The sequence below is a fragment of the Dipodomys merriami genome, unplaced genomic scaffold (genome assembly GCF_024711535.1).
Source record: "Dipodomys merriami isolate MVZ:Mamm:240054 unplaced genomic scaffold, mDipMer1.0.p SCAF_3, whole genome shotgun sequence".
Lineage (NCBI taxonomy): Eukaryota > Metazoa > Chordata > Mammalia > Rodentia > Heteromyidae > Dipodomys > Dipodomys merriami.
Genome location: NW_027204492.1, coordinates 62921701 through 62933315, shown reverse-complemented (window position 1 = coordinate 62933315; position 11615 = coordinate 62921701). Strand labels below are relative to the sequence as shown.

Here is an 11615-nt window from a genome sequence, read left to right as displayed (position 1 = left end):
GATCACAAACAAGACCATACTAAAGCTACCAGCACAACTATGTTTATTGCAGCATTATTTACCATAGCTAAGATATGGAACCAACCCAGATGCCCCTCAGTAGACGAATGGATCAAGAAAACGTGGTATATATACACAATGCAATTCTATGTCTCCATCAGAAAAAATGGCATTGCCCCATTTGTTAGGAAATGGAAAGACTTGGAAAAAATTATATTAAGTGAAGTAAGCCAGGCCCAAAGAAACATAGGTCCCATGCTTTCCCTTATTTGCAATTACTAGTATATGTCTGAGACAAGCAGAAATGGTCAGATAAGTTGATGTTAGGCAAAATCAACCCCAAGATAAGGATTCAAATTCTTTCTTGCAATTGTTTCTAACACATATATAAGATGATTTCTCTGTTTCTTTGTATGTCCCTCCCCCACAATATAATCCCTGTTTTCACTGTATTTGATGTTGTTATACTTTGTGGAGGAGAAAGGAAAAAACAAATTGTTTAAATAGGGATACAGGTGGACCCATTGCAACAATGAGATGTACAAGACATTATGTCGAAAAACGAACTTTACAACTTTGGTGGGGGGCAGGGAAGATTGGGTGGGAGGGCGGGGGGAGGCTTGGAAGGGATGGGAAGGGGAAGCAAAGGAGGAGGCTGCAATGCTTGATAAGAAATGTACTCATTATCTTGCCCATGTAATTGTAACCCCTCTGTACAGTATTTTTACAATAAAACATTTTAAAAATTTTAAGAAAATGGGAGTAGGATGGGTGGTGGGAGGGACAAAATGGGAGAAAATGAGGGAGGGTGTGAACTCTTCAAAAAGAAATGTACTCATTACCTGACTTACATAACTCTAACCCCTCTATACATCACCTTTATAATAAAAAATAAATAAAAGAAAAGTGCATTCTCCAGAGCAAAAGCTTTGCAAAAGCTAGAAAGGAAGCAGAGGCCCAAGCAGAGTACAGAAGCTCAGGCAGATGAAGAGGGCCCTATCTCAATACACAAAAATGTAGGGCATGGTGGTAAATACCTGTCATCCCAACTATGACAGGAAGTATAAAATATGAAGATTGTGGTCCAGGGCAGTCCCATCAATAAACAAGAAATAGCCACTGGTCAAACCCAAGGACCCTCAGTAATACTAAAGGTTTCCTACTTCTGATACATAGAAGTATCTTTGCCGGGGGGGGGGGGGGAGGGTTGCTTGTTTAGTTTGTGTTTGCTTTTGTTTTTGTTTTGTTGGTCATGGGGCTTGAACTCAGGGCCTGGGTGCTGTCCCTGAGCTCTTCAGCTCAAGGCTAGTGCTCTACTACTTTGAGCCACAGCACCACTTTCAATTTTCAGGTCATTAATTGGAGATAGGAGTCTTACAGACTTTTGCCCGGGCTGGCTTTGAACCGCAAGCCTCAGATCTCACTCAGCCTCCTGAGTAGCTAGTATTGCAGGTGTGAGCCACCAGCATTTTGTTTTGTTTTATTCTGCTTAATTGGAGATAAGAGTCCCACAGACTTTCCTTCCCAGGCTGGCTTCAAATCATGATCCTCTGAGAAGCTATGAGTACATGTGTGAGCCACTGGCACCTGGCAGAAGTATTCTTTTTTGAAACAGTCTATTATGAAGTCTGAGCTTGTCCTGAAATTTGCTGTGAAACCCAGGCTGACCTCAGATTCACTGGGATTACAGGTGTGACACAAAACTTGTCTCCAGAAGAATCTCTTATATAGTTTGCCCAGTTTTCATCTTTGGTAACCTTTTGTAAAATTATAACTCAGTATTAGAGTCAGGATATTGACCTACCTACCATTGTATTCAAAGATCCTTAGTTTTCCTTGCATTTAGTTGTGTATATATTATTTGATGCTGTGTTTCATGTGCTTACAGTTAAAATGCTGGATACACTGGGAGTGAGTGGTGATATATACCTGTACTCCCTGCCACTCAGGAGGCTGAGGCCGGAGGTTTGCTTGAACCCAAAAGTTGGATATCAACCTAGCAACATAATGAGGCCCTATCTTCGCCTCAAAAATGCTACTAGGCCTGGTGCTGGGGGCTCATGCCTGAAACCTTAGCTACTCAGGAGATTGAGATCTGAGGATCATGGTTCAAAGCCAGCCATCTGGAAAGGCCGTGAGACTCTTATCTCCCATAAACTACTCGGAAAAAGCCAGAAGTGGCACTGTAGCTCATCTGGTAGAGCACTAGCCTTGAGCTTCGAAACTAGTTGCATTACCACAGAAAACCTTCATGTTGGCCTTTGATATCCACATCTGCCTCACTCCTCTACCTACACCCCTTACAATCATATTCTGTTCATCATGATAATTGTGTCACTTTGAGAATGTTATAGAAATGGAGCTGGGTGTGATGGGTCCTGCATGTCCTCCCAGCTACATGGAAAGCAGAGATTGAAAAGATTGAGTTTCTAGATCAGTATAGGCAGAAAGTCTGCAAGACCTCATACCAACCAATAAAATCTAAATATAGTAGCACATGTCCATTATTCCAACTACTTGGGAAATATAAATAGGAGGATTGTGGTCCAAGCTAGCCCTAGGCATAAATGTAAAACTCTTCAAAATATAACTAAAGCCACCAGGTGCTGGTGAGTCACGCCTGCAATCCTAGCCACTCAGGATGGCTGAGATCTGATGATTATGGTTCAAAGACAGGCCAGACAAGAAAGTCCATGAGTCTCATATCTGCAGTTAATCACCTAAAAAGCCACAAGTAGGAGTGTGGCTCAAGTCTTGAGTACTAGCCTTCAGTAAAAAAAAAACTAAGGGATAGAGTACAGGTGCTGTGTTCAAATCCCAGTACCAATACAAAGATAAAGTTAAATTAAAAACAAAAGCAAAAGGGATTGAGGCACAGTTCAAGGCAAGCACATGGCCTTGAGTTCAAACCCCAGTGCCACTAGGAAAAAAGAGAATATCACAGTAATAGAATCATACCACATGAAGCTAGGGAATCTTTTTTTTCACTCAGCATAATTCCCTTAAGAGTCATCCAAGTTGCTGCATATTTCAAGAACTCATTCCTTGTTAACTTCTTTTGTTTTGTTTTGTTTTGTTTTGGAGACAGAGTTTCTGTCTTTAGCCCAGGCTGGCCTCAAACACACCATCCTTCTGCCTGGGCCTCCCTGGGATTACTGGTATGAACTACCACACCTGGCTCATTCCTTGTGATTTTGAACCATTTTTCATTTAGGGAAGTATGCCAGTAACTTAGTTCACAGGAAGGAACTGCAGGTGCAGAGGTCATAGTCCTCTGTTGAGCTTCCCCAGCCCTACCTAGCAGCACACTGCCATCTTGAACTGCACTTAAGCACATGGCTCCCTGTTTTCCTTGAAAAGTGTACAGCTCCACCTTGAGCAATCAGATGCCAACACTTGTCACCACAGGACATCTGGCCTTTGAGGACTCCAACCTTATCAAACCCCACTCTCTAGAAGAGAAGCCTCAGAAGTAAGAAATCATTCATTACAGCAGAGCCCAATCATGGAGTGTTTAACATTCCAGAAGCATCCAAACAGCAACAATTGCCTTTGGGGAGAACGGGGACCTTGTTCAAAGCCAAGGAACCTCAGGAAAGCCAAAGGCTTTTGCTTGATGTTTAGTGAAATTATCTTGGGAGGATATACTCCAGCAGTCTTAGTGGTACTGGTTTTCTAATTCTTGTTCCCTTATTGAAAACCTACAGCCAAATGTGGTGGTATGCCCCTGTAGTTCCGACTATTTTGGAGGCTGAAACAAGAGATTGGATTGAGCCCAAGAGTTTGAGATCAACCTAGCCAACAAAGTCGGACCCTGTCTCAGAAAAGAAAAGGAAGGGAAGAAGAAGGGAAGAAAAAGGGAAAGGAGAAGGGAAAACAGAAGAGGGCTGGGAAGGTGGCTCAGTGGTAGAGCGCTTGCCTTGCACTTGAAGCCCTGGGTTCGATTCCTCAGCACCACATAAGCTGAAAAAACAAAAAGCCGGAAGTGGCGCTGTGGCTCAAGTGGTAGAGCACTAACCTTGAGCTGAAGAGCTGAGGGACAGCGCCCAGGCCCAGAGTTCAGGCCCACGACCAGACCCCCTCCCAAAAAAAAAAAAAACAGAAAAGAAAACTTAAAAGATTTATATTACTCTTTGATTGGAATTGATCATCAGAAGGAAGTTCTTATTATGAACTCATTTACTTTAAAATACTAAAACATGCCAGGTGCCAGTGGCTCACGCCTGTAATGCTACTCAGGAGGCTGAGATCTGAGGAGTGCAATTCAAAGTCAGCCCTGACAAGAAAGTCATGAGACTCTTATCTCCACAACAACTACTCAGAAAAAGCAGGAAGTGGAGCTGTGGCTCAAATGGCAGAGTGCTAACCTTGAGAAAAAGAAGCTCAAAGACAGTGTCCAGGCCTAGAGTTCAAGCCCCACGACCAGAAAAAAAAAAAAAAAAAAACTTAAAATACCTCAAAGCTTGGTACCAATGGCTCACACTTACCCAGTAATCCTAGCTACTCAAGAGACTGAGGTATGAGGATCAATGATCAAAGGCAGCCCTAGCAGGAAAATTCCATGAGACTTTTATCTCCAAATAGCTACCCAAATTGCCAAAAGTGGAGCTGTAGACAGTGCTAGCCATGAGCAAAAAGGTCAGGGACAGTGTCCAGGCCCTGAGTTCAAGCCCCAAGAACAGCATACACACACACACACACACACACACACACACACACACACACACACACACACACACACACACACACACACAAATCAGGCCAAGCACTGGCTCACACCTGTAATCCTAGCTACTCAGGAGGCTGAGATCTGAGGATCATGGTTCAAAGCCAGCTGAGGCAGAAAAGTCTGTGACAGTCTTCTCTCGAATCAATCACAGAAAAATCCAGAAGTAGTGATGTTGATCAAGTGGTAGAATGCTAGCCTTGAACAAAAGCTTAGGGACCAGTGCCCAGGCCTAGAGTTCAAGGTACAGGATGGGCAAAAAAACCAGGACACTGAGGCAGGAGGTAAGTTTGAAGTAAGCCTGGGCTGCATAGTAAGGCCTTCTCTCTAAAAAAACAAAAACAAAAAACAAAACACGCTACAAGCATGGTGGAGTACACATGTAATCCCAGCTATGTAGGAGCCATAGGTAGGAGGATGGAGGTCCATGATCAGCCAAGCAAAAACAAAAAAATACACATCCCTCTCTGAAAAATAACAGAAAAACACTAAACCTGAGATTACATGATATTGTACGGTAGCCCTAAGAATCATGATCCCTACAGAAAATATCAGCCTGGGAATGAAATCTGCCCTCTGCAAAGACATATTTCAAACATAGATCTCCCAGTTCCAGTAATTTGGGCCCACAGCTAAAACTATATATGCACATTTCCTGCCTTTTGTGCCATCTTTTCTAAAAATTGTAAAATGCTTTGGTCAAGGTGGAGACATTAAGAATTTCTATCTCCTCAGTTTTGGTTACAACTGCAAATAAATTCATCCTTCCACCTCTATTTTCAATATATATGTAGGGAAATGAATGCATATGTATAATATATTGTGCCATTTTTCGTACACGTCCTGGGGTTTGAACTCAAGGCTTAGGCATTGTCTCTGAGCTTTTTTTTTTTAATCAAAGCTAGCACTCTACTACTTGAAATACAGCTCTGCTCTGGCTTTTTTTTTTTTTTTTGCCAGTTCATTCGTTAGTTCGAGTTGAGTCTCACAGACTTTGCTTTAAACCACAATCTTCAGATCTCAGTCTCCTGAGAAGCTAGGATTACAGGTGTGAGCCACCATTGCCATTTTTCTAGCAATGTGGGCACGCATTTGGATCCAGTGACAATATTCCATGTTATTAGTTTGAATGTACACGCTGAGAGTCACCAGTCACACACCAGAGAAGACTACTAAGGCCCTTTATCACTGTTTCTTATTAGCATCAGAGAGTAAGACTATTGCAACAATAACTGTTACTGATAAACTTCCATTGGCAAGAATTAGAAAGAAAATAATGTCATTTGCAGAGAAATGGATGGAAATAGATCAAATCATGTTAAGTGAGGTGAGCCAAACTCAGACAAACGGTGTATGTTTTCTCTGATATACAGAAATTAGATTTAAAAGACACTGGAATATGACAAATTATACAGGATTCTAGATACTCACACACAGTGAGGCAAAAAAGGATACTCTCAGGAAAGAAACACAAAGGTACAATGCCTTCATGCTTCTTTATATTTATATAAAATTATGCATATATATTATATGAGCTCCAAGACAAGAGATCTCTTTTTTTATTTTTTGATGATTCTGTCTTCTTTACCTTATATCTGGTATATTCAAGTGTTTGTCTTCAGAAGGGTTCAGAACTCAGAAAAAGAGTGAAAAAGTATAGCAGTGGAGCTCACTGGACATTGAGGAAAGTGAACTATACAACTGGTGGGTGGAGATGGGAGGGAGGGACTGGGAGAGAATGAGGGAACAGATGACACTGTATGAAAGGAAATGTACTCATTATCTGACTCATGTAATTGTAATCCCTCTGTACAATACCTTTATAATAACAATAAATTAGCCAAAAAAATTGCATTGACAACAGCAGAGGTTTTTCATTTATCCACTGATTGTGAAAAGTGGGATTTTATTGATGAAATTCATGGTATTCAAAATATGTAAAGACTAGTATATCTGAGAGTGAATAATTTCAAGAATCTACAAGCTCCTACCTTTAGAAATGGTACTCAGAGCTGGGCACCGGTAGCTCACACCCATAATCCTAACTACTTAGGAGGCTGAATTCTGAGAATTGTGGTTCAAAGCTAGATCAGGCAAGAAAGCCTGTGAGACTCTGACCTTCAATTAGTTACCAAAAAAGCCAAAAGTAGAACTGTGGCTCAAGTGGTAGAGGGATAGCTTTGAGGGGTGAAAAAGTTCAAGGGCAGCACCCAGGCCCTGAGTTTAAGCCCCAGGATTGGCACAAAATAAAAGAAAGAAAAAGAAACAGTATTCAAGGGGCTGGGGATGTAGCTTAATGGTAGAGATAAGTCTGGCATGCACTATGAGACAGGGAGAGGAAGAGGGAGAGAGAGAGAGAAGGAGAGGATCAGGGGGAGGAAGACAGGGGGAGAGGGAGAGAATGGAAGGGGAGAGGAAGAGAGGGAGAAGGAGAGAAGGAGAGAGAGAGGAAGAATGAGCAAGTGAGTAAGAGAGAGAAAGAGAAGGAAGAGAGGGGGAGAGGAAAAGGAAAGGGAGAGGGAGAGGGAGGCCACACATGACCAAATTCCTAGAGTCCAGAATTCTCATACTGTTTCTAGATAATTCTTGGTACCCTGACCCTAATAAATAGCCAATTGAATCTGTGGCTAGAATAGTATCACATTTCCTTCAGGTGAACTTTGGATGCAAGAAGGATCAAACAAGACAGAGATCTAAACTATGTTTGAGCTTATAGAAGTGATTTTATACAGCTTAGTGCCTGCTTGCTAATAAATGTTTATCTGTGGCAGATCTAGCTTTGACACTTGTTTTAATTTCCAAGCTGGCAGCAGGATTGTGGGGAGTTACCTAACTTCCTCAGCTTCCTGCAATTATTGGTGATGACTGAGCTCTACCCATAAAACCTAACAGTTGTGTGTAATAATCAAATTGATTTAGGTCAGTTCATCACAGCACCTGAAAAACACAAACAAGAAACTAATGGTAAAAATCCCCCAAAACTTTTTTTTTTCCTAACAGCAACAAAAATTTTGAAGGAAAGATATTGATTTGAGTAACCAACAGTAGTCTTTGTCATTTCATCTGGATGGTAAGTAAGCAGACCTGCCATTTTCAATGTGTGTCTGTCTGTGTGTATCTGTGTCTGTGGTCTGTCTCTGTGTCTGCGTGTGTGTGTGTGTGTGTGTGTGTGTGTGTGTGTGTGTATGTTTGCCTGTAATAGGACTTGAACTCAGGGCCTGGGTGCTGTCTCTTAGCTTTTGTGAGCCACAACTCCACTTCCAACTTTTTGATGGCTAAGTGGAGATAAGAGTCTCACAGACTTTGCAGACTGGGCTGGTTTTGAACTGCAGTCCTTGGATCCTTGGATCTCAGCCTCCTCAGGATCTAGGTATGAGCCACCAGCATCTGGCAACTTGTGATTTTTTTTAATTAATAACTTGTGATTTTTTTAATAGAAGGTATTTTTCATGCGAGGTAAGTTCTGTACCACTTGAAGCACACACCCCACACCACTCCAGTCCTTTGCCTGTTTTAGTGTGTTTTTCAGATAGGATTTTCCTCAAGCTTTGCTACTAGGTTTGGAACTCAAGGGTTTCAGTTTTCTAGGCAGATGCTCTGCCACTTGAGCCATACCCTCATCCCATTTTGCTTTTGGTTATTTTTCAACTAAGGTCTTGCCTTTATTTATGGCCAGGCTAGCCTGGACTGTAATCCTCTTAATTATTCTCCAAATAACTAGGATGGCAGGCACATGCCACCATGTCAAGTGTTTTATTCATGGAGATGAAGACTTATGCACTTTTGCCTAGGCTTGCCTGAAACCACAATCCTCTGGATCTTCACTTCCCAGGTAGCTAGAATGAAGTGTCCTGACCTGCTTAGCATGCCTGACGCCCAAGATTCCTGTGATGAACTGACCAGAAACCAATTTGCATTTCTTTTTTTTTTGTTTTTGGCCAGTCCTGGGACTTGAACTCAGGGCTTGAGTGTTGTTCCTGAGCTTCTTTGTGCTCAAGGCTAGCACTCTACCACTTGAGCCACAGTGCGACTTCTGGCTTTTTTGAGTAGTTTATTGGAGATAAGAGTCTCATGGGGACTTTTCTGCCCTGCCTGCCTTTCAACTTCAGATCTCAGCCTCCTGAGTAGCTAGGATTGCAGGCATAAGCCACCAACACCCGGCTCCAATTTGCATTTCTTAATCTACTTATTTAAAAATGGGGGAAATGGGGTTTCATTTTGTATCTCAGGCTAGCCTGAACTGAGATCTTCCTGACTCTGCCTCCTGAGTGCTGGGGTGACAATGTGTACCACCAGGCTTGGCTTTTCCTGGTGTTTGAATGTTCTACACTGTAGCAGATTCAAGATAGATCAATGAACACTTGGTTAAAAACTAAATTCTCCTCACTAGGAGAAAGAAGTGAAAAAGAGATGGGGATTGTAGCTCAGTGCTGCACTCTATGCTCAGCAAGCCAAGGGCCTCAAGTCTACCCCAGTGTCAAAAGAGAAGAGAGAAAAAAAAAACAAGAGTTGTAGATAACTTGCTAATGGACATCTTGGCATTGTGAAGCTTACAGCCACACTTAGCATGCATATAAACAAAAAAAAAAAACAGATACAGGTGGATCCATTGCAACAACGAGACGTACAAGTTGTTATGTCAAAAACGAACTTTACAACTTTGGCGGGGGGGGGGAGGATTGGGTGGGGGGGTCAGGGGAGGTTGGGATGGGAAGGGGAAACAAAGGAGGAGGTTACATGCTTGATAAGAAATATACTCATTATCTTGCCCATAATTGTAATTGTAACCCCTCTGTACAGAATTTTCACAATTAAAAAAAAAAAAGACAGAAAAGCCAGGTACTGGTGGCTCACACCTGTAATCCTAGCTACTCAGGAGGCTGAGATCTGACGATCACAGTTCAAAGCCATCCCATGCAGAAAAGTCCCCGTGAGACTCTTTACTTCAATTAACCACCAGAAATCCACAAGTGGTGCTGTGGCTCAAGTGGTAGAACACTAGCCTTAAGCAAAACAGCTCAGGGACAGTGCCCAGGACCAACAAAAAATGAAAAAGAAAGAAAGAAAGAAACAGAAGAATCCTATTACCCTCCAAACTTTTTGTCCTAGAGTCTCATCCTCAAGAACAATGATTGCTTACATGGTAATGACTCAATAATTGCATACTTTGATGCAGGTAACTGACACACCAGGTCCCCAATGTTGCTCCTCAAGTCAGCATTGGATTAGAGGCAGAAATCCTGGGCCTAGTGAGGCCAAGCTCTGGAGGTTCTGATGAATTTTGTTTGGACGAGAGTGTTATCATTACAATTCTTCCCTGATATTTGTGCTTAATAAGATCATGCTAGCTTATGCATGGAAGATGAATCGTGATAGAGTCAGGGAGACCAAATAAGAAGCTTGAAGAAGTAAGGTGGGCATAGTGGTTTATGACTATAATCACAACTATTTAGGTGGAAGATTGGAAGGATCTCAATCTCAGATCAGCCTGGACAAAAAGCTAGTGAGGTGCTCGCTTCGAAAGCGCATATACTAAAATTGGAACAATATAGAGAAGATTAGCATGCCCCCCCACACAAGGATGACACACAAATTCATGAAGTGTTCCATATTTTTTTTCATTTCAGGGATGCAAAGCTGGTTCAATATATGCAAATCAATTAATATAATTCATCACATCAACAAGAGCAAGGATAAGAACCGCATGGTTATCTCAATAGATGCAGAAAAGGCATTTGACAAGATCCAACACTCCTTTATGATGAAGGGTCTGGAAAAATTAGGAATCCATGGAACATTCCTCAATACAATAAAGGCTGTATATGACAAACCTACAGCCAGCATTATACTTAATGGTGAAAAACTAAAGCCATTTCCTCTTAACTCAGGAACGAGACAAGGATGTCCACTCTCTCCACTCCTCTTCAATTTAGTATTAGAATGCATAGCTACAGCAATAAGACAAGATGCAAACATAAAGGGGATCCAAATAGGGAAAGATGAAGTAAAACTCTCCCTCTTTGCAGATAACATGATCTTGTATTTAAAGAATCCCATAGACTCCACTCCCAAATTACATGAACTGATTTGAAACTTTGGCAAAGTAGCAGGGTATAAAATCAACCCTCAAAAATCAATGGCTTTTCTGTATACCAACAATGAGAAGAGCACAGCTGAAATCAGGAAAACAGCTCCTTTTGTAATAGCCCCACAAAAAATAAAATACCTATGAATTAACTAACGAAGTGAAGGACCTCAATTCTGAAAACTTTACAAACCTGAAAAAGGAAATTAAAGCAGAACTAAGGAAATCAAAAAACCTCCCATGCTCCTGGATTGGGAGGATTAACATCATGAAAATAGCAATACTGCCAAAGGCTATCTACAAATTCAATGTGATACCTATCAATATCCCAACCTCATTCTTCAAGGAAATAGAAGCAACCCAAAAGTTCATATGAAACAATAAAAGACCCTGAATAGCAAAAACAATCCTTAGCAGAAAGAACAGTGGTAGAGGAATATCAATACCAAATTTCAAACTCTACTACAAAGCCATAGTAATCAAAACAGCTTGGTACTGGCACAAGAACAGCCCTGATGACCAATAGAATAGAACTGAAGACCCAGAAATGAACCCACAGACCTATAGCCATCTAATCTTCAATAAGAGAGCTAAAAAAAATTGAAGGGAAGAAAGACAGCCTCTTCAGTAAATGGTGCTGGCAAAATTGGTTTTTAACACCTGTAGAAAACTAAAGCTAGATCCGTATTTATCATCCTGCACCAGAATCAACTGCAAATGGATCAAAGACCTCAAAGTCAAAGCAGACACCCTGAAAATATTACAGGAAGGAATAGGAAAAACTCTAGGGCTCCTTGGCACAGG

The 11615-nt window shown here is 41.5% G+C and overlaps 1 non-coding gene across 1 annotated transcript; it reads left to right on the top strand.

Annotated features, from left to right (window-relative positions):
- The first annotated feature begins 10234 nt into the window (after nucleotides 1–10234).
- On the top strand, nucleotides 10235–10342 carry LOC138840635 (U6 spliceosomal RNA). The gene has a single exon (XR_011376186.1). It is a non-coding gene; the product is annotated as a U6 spliceosomal RNA (small nuclear RNA).
- Nucleotides 10343–11615: the final 1273 nt, after the last annotated feature.